General features: G+C 43.3%; 1 pseudogene; it reads left to right on the top strand.

Annotated features, from left to right (window-relative positions):
* The first annotated feature begins 3,286 nt into the window (after positions 1 to 3,286).
* The window catches only part of LOC111957184 (tumor necrosis factor alpha-induced protein 2-like), a 33,177-nt pseudogene continuing 17,705 nt past the window's right edge, over positions 3,287 to 18,758 (top strand).

Raw genomic sequence — 18,758 nt, 5'->3', positions numbered from 1 at the left:
CAAATTCCACCTGGAATTAAGGACTTCTGGTCTGTAAGGTGCATATTTAGAAATGTCGTCATGTGTCGTGTCATGATCATGGAATCAGATGAACTTGTGAAGTGAACTTTCCCCCTTGACAGTCATGATGGTTTGGTATAAGGGTCGTTCCACGAAATGAGTGCCTTTTGCGTCCCTTTGCTATTTTAAGTAGAAATTGTGCGGCAATATTGAATTTTAAAAGCCGGTTATATGAATAAATGTGCRCTTTAATATAGACCACATAGATAATTCAATACATCTGATTTTAAATACGAATAAAGACTAACTAAAGTGCCAAAATTCAGCATTTTGACACCCTCTGTGACTTCTAGGAACCTGCTTAATCCCCACATTCCTCTTAAGTTTTCACCATCCTTGTAAAACCCTAGTTATTTTGTAGCTTTGACAAAGTCAATTCTGAAAATTCTTATTTATTTCATGTGATTAGCGATTCATTTATGTCTGTCCCTCATTTTAAAGTCAACCCTGTTAGGTGAACTGAACTCTCGTTTTAATGTAGTGAAACTATTCCTTGTAAAATATATWTTTTTCAAAATAAACATTGAACATCTAATAGTCAAATCTTAGTGTAAAAACAGGTGAGCTGGTTCTACTCTTTTTGGCCATTTTCTGGTGTTTTGTGGTGGGAAAATGAGCGGGTCGAACATAACATGTCAGCCCTGTTACCCATAGTTAGACAGGCTATAAATGTAACATAACATGTCAGTCCTGTTGCACACAACGAACTTCCATTCCCCCATCACAAGGGAATTTACATCTGTTTTAAGATGAAATAATCAATCCTGTTACTTAATAGGCACTTAATATAGTCTCTCTTTTTTTTACCTCTTGAAATGGGGAAACACATTTTTTSTGTGCTCTTTGTGACAGAATGTTAAAAATAGGTGACTACTCAAAAGGCACCCAATTGGTGGAACAATTGATAAACCATTGTACAGTTGAAGTCGGAAGTTTACATACACTTAGGTTGGAGTCATTAAAACTCATTTTTCAACCACTCCACAAATGTCTTGTTAACAAACTATAGTTTTGGCAAGTTGGTTAGGACATCTACTTTGTGCATGACAAGTAATTCTTCCAACAATTGTTTACAGACAGATTATTTAACTTATAATTCACTGTATCACAATTCCAGTGGGTCAGAAGTGTACATACACTAAGTTGACTGTGCCTTTAAACAGCTTGGAAAATTCCAGAAAATGATGTCATGGCTTTAGAAGCTTCTGATAAGCTAATTGACATCATTTGAGTCAATTGGAGTTATACCTGTGGATGTATTTCAAGACCTACCTTCAAACTCAGTGCCTCTTTGCTTGATGGGAAAATCAAAAGAAGTCAGGCAAGACCTCAGAAAAGAATTGTGGACCTCCGCAAGTCTGATTCATCCTTGGGAGACATTTCCAAACCCCTGAAGGTACCACGTTCATCTGTACAAACAATAGTACGCAAGTATAAACACCATGGGACCACGCGGCTGTCATACCGCTTGGGAAGGAGACACGTTCTGTCTCCTAGAGATGAACGTACTTTGGTGCGAAAAGTGCAAATCAATCCCAGAACAACAGCAAAGGACCTTGTGAAGATGCTGGAGGAAACKGGTACAAAAGTATCTATTTCCACAGTAAAATGAGTCCTATATCGACATAACCTGAAAGGCCGCTCAGCAAGGAAGAAGCCACTGCTCCAAAACCGCCATAAAAAGCCAGACTACGGTTTGCAACTGCACATGGGACAAAGATCGTAGCTTTTGGAGAAATGTTCTCTCTTCTGATGAAACAAAAATAGAACTGTTTGGCCATAATGACCATCGTTATGTTTGGAGGAAAAAGGGGGATGCTTGCAAACCAAAAAACACCATCCCAACTGTGGAGCACGGGGGTGGCAGCATCATGTTGTGGGGGTGCTTTGCTGCAGGAAGGACTGGTGCACTTCACAAAATAGATGGCATCATGAGGCAGGAAAATTATGTGGATACATTGAAGCAACAGCTCAAGACATCAGTCAGGAAGTTAAAGACTTGGTCGCAAATGGGTCTTCCAAATGGACAATGACCTCAAGCATACTTCCAAAGTTGTTGCAAAATGACTTAAGGACAACAAAGTCAAGGTACTGTAGTGGCCACCACAAAGCCCTGATCTGAATCCTATAGAAAATGTGTAGGCAGAACTGAAAAAGCATGTGCTCGCAAGGAGGCCTACAAACCTGACTCGGTTACACCATCTCTGTCAGGAGGAATGGGCCAAAATTCCCCCAACTTATTGTGGGAAGCTTGTGGAAGGCTACCCGAAATGTTTGACCCAAGTTAAACCATTTATAGGCAGTGCTACCAAACACTAACTGAGTCTATGTAAACCTTTGACCCACTGGGAATGTGATGAATGAAATAAAAGCTGAAATAAATCATTCTCTCTACTATTATTCTGACATTTCACATTCCTAAAATAAAGTGGTGATCCTAACTGACCTAAGACCGGGATTTTTTACTCTGATTAAATGTCAGGAATTGTGAAAAACTGAGTTTAAATGTATTTGGCTAAGGTGTATGTAAACTTCCGACTTCAACTGTATCATGAACCAAGGATCAATGAGTTATTGGTTGATGGTTCATGCTCCTAAAGACTGAGGCTATTATGTAGGCTGGACAAACAGTATACAGTAAAGGGTTAGAACTCCAAGTGCATTGTTCCACAGCATCAATACATCCTAAAGTCTCACAGATGCTCAAAGCACATAAACAAACATGGGGCTCAAACAAAGAGCGTACACATGAACTCTATGACCACATCCYTGTGTAGGTGTGTTCATTGGAGAATAAGTTCATAAACAAAGTGAAAGACAACGAGGTAACGGGAGAATACTCCAAAACAGATCCGTTTCAGCTCCATGTGGGCTCGCTTCCATCCTGATGGCCAGCGGATAGGGCTTAGGGGGTAGCCTAAGGTTAGTGACTTAAAATAGACCATCTCTATGAAAGGGGTGTTTCAACATACATACGGGTCTAATACAAACAAACAAATGAATATACTAAATGAAAGTCTAGCCACAATAACCAAAGGCAATTAGTATAATCAGCCTCTCTCCCTGAGGGGCCTGTAGCTCGCTGTGGAGGAGGAGGCAGGGATGGGGGGGCAAAAATGGGATGGCCCGCTTCCTCAGGAAAAAGCATCTTGCGCTATAGCCAGGAAATGGCCAACGCCAGCCCTGGAGTCCAGACGAGCCTCTGGAACAGAGAAGCAGGCATTACTTCTGAGCTGTCGGACCTACGAGGACACAGCAACTCACACACACACTTCGACCAGTTACATTTCCCGTGTGGCCCAGGGATGCCACTGATGTGAGAACCACGGGGATCCTCTTCTTAACAGCATAACAAGGTAAGAGCTGGACTCTGGGCCCGGGTGAAACCATATGAGACTTTTCATCTCAGTTTCATGTTGTCCGGGGTGTCCCTGGTCTGGCTGGGCTCCGGTCAGAGCTCCCCTCGGAGGCAAGTGTCCTCACCCACTCATAGAGAGCAGAGCGGAGACCAATGAGAGACCAGTGAGCGGCGGTATTCAGTGGATGCTTTCTTAAGAGTCATACAGCATGTCACTGTTGTTTCATGTATAGTCTGTATGGTATGTTTATGCATCTGTTGTTGTGTCTCTACTATAGTCTATGCAATAACATCATTTAAATACAACTTCCTCCAAGATCAGTATTTTGTTAGCATGTTGATAATACGTACAGGGCTCCAAAGCCTTGTGGATCAGGAAAGCCATGCCTAGATAACTACATGAATATACATACAGATCAGATTCTCTTAACGTTTAGTCCATCTAGAAACATCCCACATAGTGGACGACCCACAGCTGTTCATCTGTTGGATGTTTTGATCATGTTTTCTCTGGCTAAGTAAAACAATGTAACTGAATTCTGTGGGTGAAGCTGTAACTCTGGTGCCGTTTTAACCAATGTTTCAACGGTATGAATGCCTTGTTTGATGCGGTGTAGTAAATTTGAACTACACTGACCGCTGACCACATGTTCAGGGTTAAGGGAGCAGCCGTCTGATGATTCATTGATGGTTATCTGAGCGTCCATCAGGGAATCTCTGTTGTCGTCTGCACTGTTTGTTCCTGCGTGTTTGTGACTCATGCWCGGTCACGGGAAAATCAAAGTCACTTTTTCTAGAAACATTAGAGCAACAATGACAAAGTCTAAAGATGAGTCGTATGAACAGTAGCTTAATATAGGCCTACAGTCCTATTTTTGATTGTTTAACCTTTATTTAACCAGGAAAAGCCCATTGAGACCCAGTCTCTTTTTCAAGTGGCCTGTATAAGCCTTCTTGTGAGATGTCTTACAGTGAGGCACTATGTAACCAGGGCCCCCATTATTCACTCCTTAATACAACTGTGGGGACAGGTACACCTAGGCAATTCAAGTTTGGACAGTTCAAAGGAACAAGACCTGTGCCCACTAGGGATTTCAATGTTGAACGATCTGACCAGTACTTCAAAACGTATAATGTAAGAGTTTCTGTCTGGCCTTAATGATGCTACATGGTGTAATATAACATACTATAGTAGTCATAGCAGTCACAGTACCATATGAGAGATAGTACAATGTTTTCAGGCTATAAAGTGTGTTAAGTGGATAACTACACTGTTACAAATGTGTGCTTTGCAACAACAAAACTAGTGACAACTGAGCTGCCACCAACTTGAAGGAGATGAAACCTTAACTTTGATGGAGTATTGAAACACATAATCCTTATGATGTTTTGAATCCTGTCTATTGCAGAATTAGATACTTTTTCTGAAATGTCTTCATGTTTAATATTGTTTWATATATTTGATAATTTGACATTATATACTTTTTTGACAGGCATTGTCAAGTACAGTATTCAAACTACTAGCAGTAACTAGAGTTTTTACAGCAAGTATTGCAGGATACTGTATTTGCCGCCACCATTTGAAGTTGGAAATATGGGAATGAGTTCTCTCATTATTGAACGTCAATTTTCCTGACGATTCTGATATCCATTCATCATGATTAATTACACCTCATGGCACAACAAGCTGCTTATTAATACTAATAAAGAAATACATATTTTTTTTTTCAAACATGCATGCAACATTGTGTATATAAGAATGTCAAAAAAAAATATTACCCACAATCCTCTAAAAACAGCCACGTTGTAAGATAGGAAGTGCAAGGAGATTAAACCAGAGACTTCCAATGAGTTCAATAACTAAATTTTCTCTATCTTTGGTTATCCTCATAAAAGACACTTACATTTTGAGCAACATATTAAGTTGGATTTATTCTTAAATGTTTTGGTAAAATAACATTCGCCTCTGAATATTATTTTACTGTGTGGTTAAAATTCAAATAGAATTCCAATGTGTTTTGATGCTGCCTTTTACATGCACTGAAACAACAAAAAAGCGTTTTCACAACACTCTTAAAAACCCCAATATTCAGATTGAAGAACCACTTTGGCCGTTTCAGAGTACTTCTATTCATTTTTAAAACCCATTCAGTGTATCAGAACACTTCCATTGGGTTTACATTCAAACACCAGATCTCAGCTTAGGTGCACTACTTTTCATGGTTTCATTACACAATCATGGCGTTTTGAGACGTTCTATTTTTACAGTGTCATATATCCAGTAAACAACAGTAAGCAATGCAAAACTTGACAAAAAAAAGAGCAACTTCATTCTCAACATCAGGGACAGAACTGCCTGCCAAACTCAGGACATGGTGGTCATGTTGCCAAGGTCAGCGGTACCAATGCCATGATTGAAAAAGAGTTTAACTCAGGAAGGAAAAGCTGAGACAGAGAGAGACAGAGACCGAAAGAGAAACATGGGATGTGTGAGAGTATACTGTACATAATTACATTTGTCACCAAGCCATTACAGCACACCCTTTGATAACCACAATGGTTCTGTGGGGTCCTTTTTTTATCCTTTTTTTCCAACAGTCTACATTACAATTGACTCGCCTGCTGAGTGATGAGCTGGCTACATCCCTCTGCCGTCCACCTGAATTAGCATTGAATTAGAACACTCTGAACCTCTTCAGGTCAGGGAACGAGTTTGACGTCTATCCGCTCCCCAGATGGGTGAATCGTGAAGCACCAGGATGCTACTTACTGCAGTCAGCGTGAATAAAGGATAACCGTAATTCCTCCTGTGCTGTTGGCTGTGTGTGTTTGAGTGGGACAGGAGACAGATTGATGCACTGAGACTGGTGAACCGAGAGGGCATTCAATAGGGGCCCTTCACTCAGTGTGGGTTGGTAGAGGTGCTCCGAGGGGGCTTCCCGTGGCCTGTGTGGGGCGATCAGTGCAGGATGCAGGCAGGCTATGATTGGAGCGCCCCCCGTTGTTCCCACACACAGGTGCTACCTTGTGGAAGGTTACATAACCATGACGACAAACAAGGAAAATGTCCTGATTGGCCAGAGAGGGTGACATGGTGAATATTTTTCTTGAATTCACATGAAATTCATGTTAGTTGACAACTTAACAAAATTGTAAATCAAAACTAGACAATGAACTGACGTCTGCGCCTAGTGTCATCCAGCCTTGAGTGGCTTGGCAGTGGTTCCAGGGCCATACCAGCGGTCTGTGGTTTTGGAGAAACAKACACAGAGAGCGGTTGTGTGGACAGAGTGGTTTATAAAGATTTGTTTTTAGTATATTTTAGCTTATCCTGAAGAAAAATGTTACCTGCCCATTTGTCAAACATGTGAATGCAGATGCCACTGCACAATATGCATGGGTTGAGAATGTGAAAGTTAACGCAGAAGACGGGAACCCTTTTCTAATGGCATACAATCTTGTTCGTTTAGGAATTCCAGAACCTCAGTGGCAGAGCTTCTACATCAAGAAATATTGAGCTACTAGACCTGCCCTCATTCTTTTGCCTATCTTTTCAATCCTAGAGTGAAAGCCGCTGAGATGATAGAGATATGGAATCCATTCCACAGTCATGAAGATGACCTAAAGATAACTCACTATCTAAAACCAAAATAATACTTGGGGGCCGTTACGAAACCGCTGAAACACTGCCAAGGTGAACTGTAGTGACAGCTTGGGGAAAAGGGTAGAGAGACAGAGAGAAAATGTTGTACTTAACAATGAAGAAGGCAATCTTATGCAGCGCTATGTCCTGTTCCCTAAAGCCTGAAATACACTCCAATTGCGGGCTCCTCTATATAGAAGCCAAGGCACACAAATAGCCACTCTGTATTCACAGCACACCTTAGATGTGCTGCCAGTGGCTATGTTTCCTGTCCCTCTCACCACCCACACGCCAATCAACAGGAACAGACCCAACTAGTGGTGTGCTCAAAGTGTTTCCACTCAGACAGATCCAATCACTGCTCTGTAATTCATTTGTTTGGCTACTTGGGACAGGACATTGGAGGACTCACTCAACGGAATGCTGAAAGGTGGCAAAGTTCATTCCAACTCTCATATCCATGCAGTACTTAGTCTCTACTTCCAGACACTGGAGCATACAGAGCACCCTGATTCTGGCCTGGGAGACTATTCAGAACTGTATTACATTGACGTTTTAGTCAGTTAGCAGGCACTCTTATCCAGAGCGACTTACATAAGKAATTAGCATTAAGTGCCTTGCTCAAGGGCACATTGGCAGACTTTTCACCTAGTTGACTCTGGGATTCGAACCAGCAATCTTTCGGTTACTAGCCCAACACGCTTACCTGCTAGGCTACCTGCCGTATATGGTGTGCAATCCATTTAGTGACATTCTCAAATTATCTCAGCGAGGGTAAATCCTTGCTGTAGTGCACAGGTGTCAAACTCATTCCACTGAGGTCTGAGTGGCTGCAGGTTTTTCGCTCCCCCCTTGTACTTGGTTGATGAATTAAGGTCACTAATTAGTAAGGAACTCCCCTCACCTGGTTGTGTATGGCTTCATTGAATAAGCTTGACACCCCTGGTGTAGTGTATCTTCATGCAACTCATTGTCTCTGACAAATAAGTTCTGGCATTCCAGCATGACTTAGCACTATGTGAGGTGGGGTAACTGAGTACACAACTGTCCTTAAAGAACTGCAGGCCAACTGCGTTAGCCAAGGTGACTGGTGGTGGCCACTCACTATTCCGGTTCAGAGTCTGTGTCCGGCAGCAGCCCAGGTTAATCAGTATCACCATCCATTTTCAAAGTCAAAATCACTAAAAGCTTGATGCTTGTTTGGTGAGTGTTGTGCAAAAAACACTTACGAGAAACTATACCTATTCTATAATTCATGTGTATTAGACTCTTTGACTTGCCCCCATGATTTAACCTTGTAGAACTTTAAGATGGTTTTCCAGGTCAGCCAGGCTGAAAGGGCACTCTCGGGACAATCCTTTGTTTATACATCAATACATCAGCGGCTAAGCTTTTCCCAATTGTTTACTGTACTCTCAGCCTCCCAGGCTCAAACTGATTTCTCAATGTTTTACTGAGTGCCAGAATTGAGAGTAAAACTGGAGTTTGTGTAGTCTGGGGTGCTTCGTACAACACCGCTCCAAACAATGGCGTCCTCATTGGCTGCCACAAATGAAATGTACCCCGCCATGACGCACTCGTACACAACTCCTATTGTCTTTTTGAGAGTGAACTGATATATATTTGAGTGACTTCCTTTCAGCGCGTGCTGAGGCCGTTTGTTCTGGACAARTTACAGGCCAGTGAGGCCAGAGAGAAGGGCAGAGACAGGACATTGACCATTCGTTCACAAGGCACAAGGTGAACGTTTGAGTTCAATCTTAATGGACATTTTCTTTTGGCAAAATATATGTTAGGATTCAATTATAACTCTATAGCACCACCTACCCCACAATATTCCATCATGGAATATTGCCATCAGTGTTCATTATGATAGCATCCTATTTATGTAGACTGCAGAGGGTGTCACTCTCACAGAACAGACAAAGGTAGGCTTGCATAACACAATAATGCGATGCATAACACATTATAACATTTCGTCATGCATCTGTTTTGTGAATAAACTGTCTACATTCCTAATAAATCATCAGTCGGGATGACTGCCAGAAGCTCAAGCCATTGGCTGATCCTGGGTCATAATGTGACAGTGACGTAGCACTGTAAACCTGACTGGAAATTCCAGGGGAATCCCGTCTATGTTTTTTCTTCCAAGTATACTGTTTTATTGGAAACGTGCGGAAAAGACAACGTGGCATTACACGACTGTAAGAGAGAACGTATTAACTTGATTCTGACAGCAACTCTAGAGACCTCAGTCGCACTSCTGTCGATGCCTTTGCGCGATGCCAGGGTTGCTGCTCCGCGCCACTGCGATAGGCTCCTCGTCCAGAAGCCAGCCCACAGAAAATAAAGGGTGTACACTTTATAGAACTTACAGCAGCGCACTGAGCGCAACAGTCTCTCACCTGACGAGACAACCGTATCTTGGTTTGTGACTAGTTCTAGGATTTCACTTTTTATTGTATTTTTGGTGCATGTTTTTAATAAGCGAGCAATCATGAATCATGTAAGTAGATTCATCTGTTGTGTGTTTCTCTGACTGTTATTGGATATTCATTATGATTTTGTCACTAATGGACTGACACTGATGACATTGACAAATGGCATTAACCTACAAACAGTAGTGTCTAGGGAAATGTGGTACATTTACACGTTGTTATTGTATTCATTATTTTTCAGTGTTGTTATGTTGTGTATGATGAAACAAAGTGCTATATTTTAATTGAAAGGTTTTTGCAGAGATCATCTCCGATTTTCAGTTTTTGTGTAATGTTTTGGTGGCAGTAGACTATGACAAACTACAGTTTGTAATACTAGACAATTTAACCCCCAAAAATGTTAAATCACATTATCTGGTGTTACAATCTGTAGCTAGTTTTAGATTCCTGAATCTCTTGAAAATGATTGAGTTTTTAAAGAGTCAAGCTCAGGGTTCTGTGTCAGAGACTAATCTGATTCGTTCATAAATCATATTTATTCTACGAAGGTTGGGCCTGAGACAACCTTTGTGGAATAAATATTGATCAGAAAAGTCTCTAATGCTGAACCCTGAGCTTGACTCTCTTTATAAACTCAAGCATTTTCAAGAGATTCATGATGTATTCCTRTGCACTCTCAGGAGAATTTAACTCAAAATGAGCTGACTGTGACAGATTTTTTTACTGCAGAAGAAAATCCAGAAAGTTCAATTCGGTTTTTGGGGGGGTCCCCTTCCTTTAGATCTGCTCACAGCCAGCACTGTGTATTTAGACATGGGTCTACCAGAGAACAGTTAACAATTTACTGCCCTAAATATGTTGAAATAAGGGACATGTCATGGAAAAAACACAATCTTTGCCGAAGTCTTATAGGACTCACATAGCCATTGTGTTAGCTGTTGCAACTACTGAGCAATGCTGATGTGAAAGTGAGCTGCTTTGCTTCATCACTTAATATGATCCTGATGACAGGTAAGGTATTCGAGCTCATTGTTCAAAGCCAACACTGAGATTGGAAGCCTTGATTGAGATMAAATCTGGCCCATCAAGGACACTGAAGGGCGAAATCACCCGTTGATTAATTTTTCCTCGTAGATGAGGAAATAATTGAGGGGYAAAAAACAGCCTTTCCAAAGTAATCGTACTTACTCGTACAGGTATTTCCTATGCTGCTAATATGTTTTATTGGATTCACATACCCATGTTGCCAGTCTCCATAACACCATCGCTCTCAGGACAGTTTCTGTCCTCAAGGAAAGTTACACAAAACTGTATGTTTTTGGGGCCCTTCCAACAATATTGGGACTCTCCTCTAACCACTGCCTTCATTGGGTGGCCTTAGGCCAGGATGGAGACGGAGAGGAGCCCCTCATATCTGCCACATCTTGACGGCAGGCCTGGCCTCTCTGCAGTAGCTTGATGCCCGCTCTCTCCCTTCTGACCTTCATAGAAGAGACAAGATGTCTTCAGAGAGGGGACTTTGGACCCAGTGAAGTCTTTCATTACACACTATCGTGTTCAGTTCAACAGTTCAAACTTATTCTAGGCCTTTTTCTTAGTCTCTAAAATGTTAAATAGCTGGAGGTCAAGCCTGAGTGTAGGCCTATTCAAGACATGAGATTAAAGAGGGTTGTTTGTTGATATGGCTAATAAACAACACATTGGCGTCATACATATCCAGCCAATCCAGAAGGACATGATGTACAAGCTTTTGAAGTTAATCTGTGTCAAGAGAGATGAGACCCTCGATAGTGTGTGTAAACAAAACAGAAATGCCTGGCCTGGCTGGTGAGTTGTGCCATTGGCCCGTTACAGAGGTGGAGGGGAGGGGACCTGTCCCTTTTGTCTGCTACTTGGTCCTGGACGAGACAGGAAGTAGAGTTAGTCTGGGAAAGTGGTCCCCGTATCTCCCCCAGTGATCTAACTGCTGCTTTCATAATGGCTGCTCTGATTAGGTTATAATTAGAGCAGGAATTACAGTGTGGCTTTAGTAGCTGAGTAGATGAGGAGGTGTGGGAGAGCAGGGATGGACAACAAGGAGGGCTGTCCACGGGACCACTTGTTACAGCCGCTCTCAAAAAAGCTTATCGGACATCTGTGTTACTAGTGTCACCAACTGTCGCCAATGCTTACATAACTCGGTTTGTCAACATCATGCTTCATGTTGATGTCCCTCCGTGAATATCTGTGCATTTAGCAAGCCATTGTTCATGAGACTTTGTGTTTTCTACCAGAAGTCCAAGATAGGCCTATCATTTGCTTTGCAGAACTATTCAGTATCTTTTCAGTTTCCTTGTTGTCATGCCGCTAGTTGGGCTTGCTTCCTGTTGTTTGCTCATATGCATTTGCATTTTCTGCAAGTCATGACCTTGAACCAAATGGGTAAAATATAACTTCATTAGTAAGGGTGTGTAATAACACATTTATAACCAGAGTCATACGCAGGCCTATTCTGTCACATCACTTATATAGCCCTTGTATAGGCTAAGTCCATGTTGTGTAAAGAAAAATGAAATGGTTCACTGTTATATAATATCCCTTTCCACAAACAGGTCATCAGTTMTWCGTTTCAGTCGTAGCAGTTTCCTTTGCCCCATGGTTACTTCCCCTCTCCAGACAGGTGGGTCTTTTTACAAGCTGGCGACCTGGTCTAAATAAGTACAGCTGTGTATAACGCTCTTATACGGTATCACAATATTCTCAGTGTGGTTCCCCTGGAGGTTGGCTCTCTAATTGCACAGGGAAATCCTTGAATGCTTAGCTACCCACATGGAAAAAGCATCCAGACGCATTGTCATTCTAAAACACTTAGGGAAGCCAGAAAACAATAGGTCCTCTTTAGGAATTTAAAACGCGCTGACCGTAATAATTTGTGTAAAGCTATTCACGTTATTGTGAAACATCATGAATCAAGTATTTTTTWAATCTGACATGGAATGTGTTTTAGCATATGTTATATCCAGGCTAATCATTCATCATGTTTGACTTAGTTTTTACTTTACCCAGAATTCATCAAGGAATTTTCATTGATTAGAACAAAATCAATACTTTTTTTGTTTGTATCAAGTATCAGTAGGAGTAGGTAGGAGAGCATTGTAAATTGGTGAGCGTAGGATGTCTCAGCATTTTCAATTGATAAATTCAGGACTTCCCACTCAAATGTTCTCAAATGCCACTTTCATTTCCCCCAAATAAGGGCATGGAACTAGCGGCCTCCATCATTATCCCAAAGCTTTTGAACACACACACAGAGGAAGTGATTCAGCGTTGTCCCTTCCCCTTGTCACCAGCCGTAAATATCGCAGGGCTCTCGGTGTGGCAGGAAGCCCATAGAGAGGAACAAATATGTTTTCTTGAAAAGGGTCAAAGGGCATCAAAGACTATAGCGCATCAACAAGTAGAACAAGGATCTGAAACCTAATAAAATAGGCCCAGATCCTGGATCTCAGCCACATGACCATGATAACATAGCACATGTATTCACAACCGATTTCCCACCAAAATGGAAGCAGGGTTAGGGTTTCCATGGTGATTCCTGTTTGGGTGGTAAGGCGGAAGGTTACCTGTTAATGTTTTATCAGATAGACTCTTTATAGAGAATGATTGCTGTTAATCATCCAATATATGAACTCTCCCGTAACCCGACACAAGCGTGGGGCAGTAACATTGGGTGAACAGATGACTTATCTTAAACTGTATATCTGAGTTACTTTAGTAACTGTCTTTATTAGCTGCGTCAGAAGAAATCTTATCAGGTAGCCTGGTATAATGAACAAAGAAAGATGTGTGACACTGTATTATCAGTTTCATTCAGGCCCAATTTAATGGAAGCATCTCTTGGAAAAGGTCCCCTGTAATCATTCCACATCTCTCTCTCTCTCTCTCTCTCTGTTCCTTAGTTTAACCCCCAAGTMGAAGCATGCCCATCCTCAAGAACCTCCCAGCGCGGCTGAAGGGAGGCAGCAGGGTGAACGGGGAGTTGGAGAACACGCGTGGCGAGCTGATCCTTCGCAAGATGAGCCTGAAGTTGAAATCCAGCGCCTTTGAGGTGCCCAGTGACAGTGAGGAATGGACTCAGGCGCACTCACTCCTGGACGGGGGCACGCCACGAGACCGTAACCCCTTCGAGGACGAGGAGGATGAGAATGAGGCGAACGAGGAGAGACGTGGCGGCTCAGGGAGGAGTTCGTTCAAGGGCACCCTGGAACGCATCCGAGGCGTGTCCCCGCTGAAGACTCTGGGCAAGCTGGGCAAGGGGCTCCGTATGTCAGGCCGCAGTAAGGGCACTGCCACCCCTTCCCCTCAGGGGTCCGTTGCAAGCACCCCCACCTCAGAGAAGAAGAAGAAGGGCCGACGGAGCTCAGAGGGAAGCTTACTCAGGTACGAGAGGTGTAGAGAAAAGCTGTTGAGGAGTGGTTTAGTAGAGGATGTTGAGCTCAGCCCACGTCTCCTATAACCTAACCCCCTTAAGATAAATAAAGGTTAAATCAACAAAAAAAATTAACCCTTAACTCCCCCTCTTCTCCGCACAGATTTGCAGGGAAGTGCAGGGAGAGCCTTCGCAAGGAAAGCCTGCCCAACGGGGAGCTGTGCTCAGAGAGCGAGGGGGGCGACTCTTCCAGCCGCCGGCTCTCCTTCATGAAGATGGTGGGCCTGGGCAAGCTGAATAGGGGGTCCATGGCCGACCACTCGTCTCATGAAGAGGAGGTGGTGGAGGAGGAAGTGGTGGAGGAGGTGAAGCCAAGGGAGCCCCTCTCAGGTAAGGACAGCCCTCAGTGGAGCGCTGGGTTACTAAGGGTCAGCCAGTGTGCACTGTGATCCACTCTGAAGGATTCCAACGGGGGTCACATGATGACTGTCAATGACTGTTGATTGGTAATAGTAAGGTTATGCTAGCTCACCATTACATTTGAGGAGTTGAGATAGTGGTCAAATTAATGGAGATCGTGGCTGATAATAACCCACACATTTCAACTGATATTTTGCCTTGGAATATATCACTAAATCACATTTTAACCAATGAGTAAAACCACTCCTGTCAACCACAACAGACAGAGAAGCACTCTTTGCACAAAGTTAGTTGATAGCTATGGCCAATGTTTACTTCAGTTCAGCTGGGCGTTCCATGTGTCACAGGTCTATGAAAGAACAGTGTCAGCCCCTTTTCCAGTAAACAATCATTCCCGCCATAATCCCTGCAGTATGTTACTATTTTCACAACGGAGATGATGTTGTCATTGTCTCAATGTCTGGGCTATTTTTGGACACTTTGGAAACAATGGGAGAAAGATGTCGCTGGGATAGAGGAGACCAGGTCCAACTGGGCCACTGCTGAGAGATGCGGTCATTGCTATGCAGGAGGACCAACCAAAGGGTTTCCCACAGAAATGTTTGATGTAGGGTGGTGTTGTGGTGCTGTTGGGACTTTATTCACTATTACGCTGGCCTTCCTCGCCGTTAAATATGTGCTGTTCCGTTACCCACCTTTGTTCATTAAATGGCATCTCCGGTATGAAAGAGTATAATTAACACACAAACCACACTATGGGGTTGCTTGAAAAGCTACTCCATTATGCTTAGAATAACCAATGTTGGAGAAAAAAAGAAGGTTTTATTGAATACTTATTATACACTAAACATTGTCTAATGATAGGTCTGTTAAATATTTGTAAAGCACAGAACTTGATTCCGTGAGTGTGAACTTAACAATTCAGAGCTTAATGGTCGGGATAGTCTGGATGGTCTGGATGGTCTGGATGGTCGGGATAGTCTGGATAGTCGGGATGGTCTGGGTTGTTAAGTTCACACTCACGGAATCAAGTTCTGTGCTTTACAAATATTACTCAGTAATGGTATTCCCCCATGTCAGCTCTGCTAGAGATCAGCTTTCATGTTTAATACCAACAGGTTGTGCCTGTCTCTCTGTGTGAGGAGGAAAGATAAGGCTTATGGTGGCAGCAACAGACCTGGGGTTTTTTTTATTATAAAGAATGCAGAGGGCCAGTTAACCAGCTTTACAAAGAGCACAGAAACGTCTGAGAGCTCAGGATCAGACATGTTCACTCTTTGTCCTGGTCTTTCAGTAAGCAAGCGGTCCAAATACCATCTTATCACGCTCAAAATATCACTGAGATGTGTTGTTTACAGGCTGTTGACGTCATGCCTCAATTGCTAAGACCCAGAGGACACGTCACGCATTCGGAGGCTTTATAGAGATGCTGCTTCTCCGTGTTCATGCCATTTTACCTGCACCACTGGGCCCCATGACATATCTGAGACTAGTGAAGCAGGACAGAATGGCTTTATCGCCTTAGAAATTCAGCCATACAGGCTGTCATATCAAAGCTTTACACCATTACACCTCGCCCCAGGGATCCATGCATGAGTGCCGTACGGAGAAAGTGATGAAAGAGGGATCCACGGAGGAGGAATGGGATGTGTGCACCACTCTGTCCGTTTCAACCATGTGTGTTATTTATTGGGTGAACCCCCTAGCTGACGCACAGCGAAGAGGCCTTTTTTGTTGTATATTTGACTGTGTTTGTTAGGGGAAAACACGGCGCTTTCTGGCATTGTTCTCTCAGCTGTCAGCACAAACTGTTGGTGGTTGTTAGCCCGCCCCCCTTAAGTCACAAAGACATGACCGGTAGGGAACTGTAGGTTTCTTTCATTCATTTCCTCATGCCACAAAACTGAAACTTCTCCTATTTTAAAGGTCTTTTCAGGGTTATGTTGAGGCTGGTAAATATTTAACACCATTTTCTTATTAAGAAACTAGCAGTAGCAGTAACATTCTCACCAGGCCATCCCTCTGTAAAGAGATGGGCCCTCCTTTAACATAGAACAAGCCTTTGTTCCTTGAGGCTGTTTGTTTCTGGACTGGTCCTTAAAAAAAGAGCCAGGAGCTAAGGAAAACAGGACGGACAGTTTATGTTTGTGGACATCGGTGTTGTGGCGTTCATTCCAGAAAGAAACCCGTATGTGCTCGGCTAAGTAGACTGTGTGGCTGTTCTCAAGTGTCAGGAAATACCTCAGTAATGGAGAGTGAGTGGCTATTTAGACTATTTGCCAACTGTTTCAGACATATTGAAAGCAAAATGTTCATGATCCGCCAACCAAATATGCAGTGTGCTGATACTAAAGGATTCAAGACAGAATATAGACAAGAMAATACAGACATGAACTACATTGAAACTAAGGACACATGTATTCATATGCGAAACCGCAGTACATCTTGCAACCCATCCGTGCCTTGAAAGTAAAGCAGTTCAATCTGTACAGTCTGAAAGAGCACAAAGCTATAGCAACCTCAACACTGCTCCCTGTACCTCCACATGGGATTTTCCCTTCAGTCTTCTTACAATCAGATGAGTGTGGCAACCAACCTGGCCTCAGGTATTCAGAAAGCTAGGGTCGGATTACAACATATTCTGTACCAAGCCCTCGACCCACAGCCCCCTGTCCCAACCCAGCTCCCCTATCATCGTCAGCCCTAGCTGGTGAACCAGCTAACATGGTAGCCATGATCTCAATGCGTCCTACCCCTCTGATTGGCTGGGTGGATACACATCGGATTGCTCATAGCATCCGAGAGCGCCTTGATAACAGGGCCATATAGGAGGTGCAGGCCACTGCCTCGTGAATGATTTCCAGGCCTTACCAAATGACAACCCCAAGGCCCCTGGACCATAAAACCATAGCTAGCGCTGGCTCATGTCCTGCAATAGCTGCTGTGAAAAGTGTGTCGGGATCCTAGCAACTAATGACTATATTAGCCATGATGCAATGCATGCTGCTTCCTCTCATATTCAATATATGACCTTGAAACACAGCAGTTGTAACACTGTCAGTTTAAAGTGTCCGTGTGCCAAAGTAACAGGTGTTTTCATACCTCACTGTGGCATATAGAAATGCAGTATAACAAGCAATCAGTTAGTGAAATAAAAGACGAAGAAATGAAGCTGGGCAGAGCTGCCTTTTCTGCCAGAGTGACAACCCAGGGAGTGAACTTTTCCTATGATCTGATTAGTGTTTGTTTTGTTACTGTCAGTCGAATGTCCAGAGCAATYAGGAGAAAGGGGAATCTGAGTGCAGTGCACTACTGACTCCCAGGATGAGTTAATGTGATCAGTCCCAGCCCTGCTGGGATGTGTGCTGACGGCAGGGAGTGGCTGGGGAGGAGGCCTCTCTGTCTCTGGACCTCCGCTCACTTCGCATAGACGCCATGTCACTCTCCGTCCGGAGGGACAACCAAGGCCTGGAGGGCTGGCCTGGGACCAAAGGCTTTCTCAGGACAGGGCTAGGACAGGGCCTGGCTCGCTTTGTTGTGGCTGAGCTTGGGATTGTGGAGAAAGGGATGGAATGAGAGGGTGGGAAGGGAAGGGGGGAACAGATTTGACCCAGCTGTGCCTGCAGGAATATGGGGGAGTTTGGTGGAGCTGTGTTGGATTGTTGGATGCTCCTCTGCTTATAAGATTTTTAGCTTTTGGAGGAAAATATTTATCTGCCTCGCACACGCTGAGATGTGAAGACAGGCAGGCTGCCTCTAGCCTGGTCCCATATCTGTTTAGCATCGACAACGACCATAGCAGTTGGCTCTACTAAAACACTAACAGATCTGGGACCAGGCTAGGCTGCTTCTGTTTAGATAAAGGCTGAATGTGTACCAGAGAATGGGAGAGGTTGAGGTTCTGGGAGAGGTTGAGGTTCTACAGCTCAGGTGTCCACATACAGTACCCATAGAAAGCCTGCAGAGGACTGAGGAGGTGGTGGGCGTAGATACTGGTCTTAGACTTTAGAGATACAGTCATTTATTWWTTATTTATTTATTTTTGAACTTTTACCRCTTTTTCTCCCCAATTTCGTGATATCCAATTGGTAGTTACAGTCTTGTCCCATCTCTGCAACTCCTCTACAGACTCAAGAGAGGCGAAGATACAGTTTGAAGGGAACATGTGATGCTGCTTTGAATTCACTGGAGAACTGTGGTTTTGGAGTCCAGGAAAGAGGCTCATATTTTACTTGCTTGGCACCCCGGGACAATATAGTGCTGCTAGGCTCTGAGCAGCATGACTGGAGAGCGTCTCGATGGCAGTTCTACAGGTGCGTTCTTACCCTGCATCATTTGAATAGAGAGTACACTACATATCACTACATATTGATTTGACTCCTTTTGGGAATAGAAAAGCCCAACATTTCCCCTTAAATTCCTCAAGGTAAA

Source organism: Salvelinus sp. IW2-2015, linkage group LG4p (assembly GCF_002910315.2).
Source record: "Salvelinus sp. IW2-2015 linkage group LG4p, ASM291031v2, whole genome shotgun sequence".
Lineage (NCBI taxonomy): Eukaryota > Metazoa > Chordata > Actinopteri > Salmoniformes > Salmonidae > Salvelinus > Salvelinus sp. IW2-2015.
This window is presented reverse-complemented; position numbering and strand designations above follow the sequence as displayed.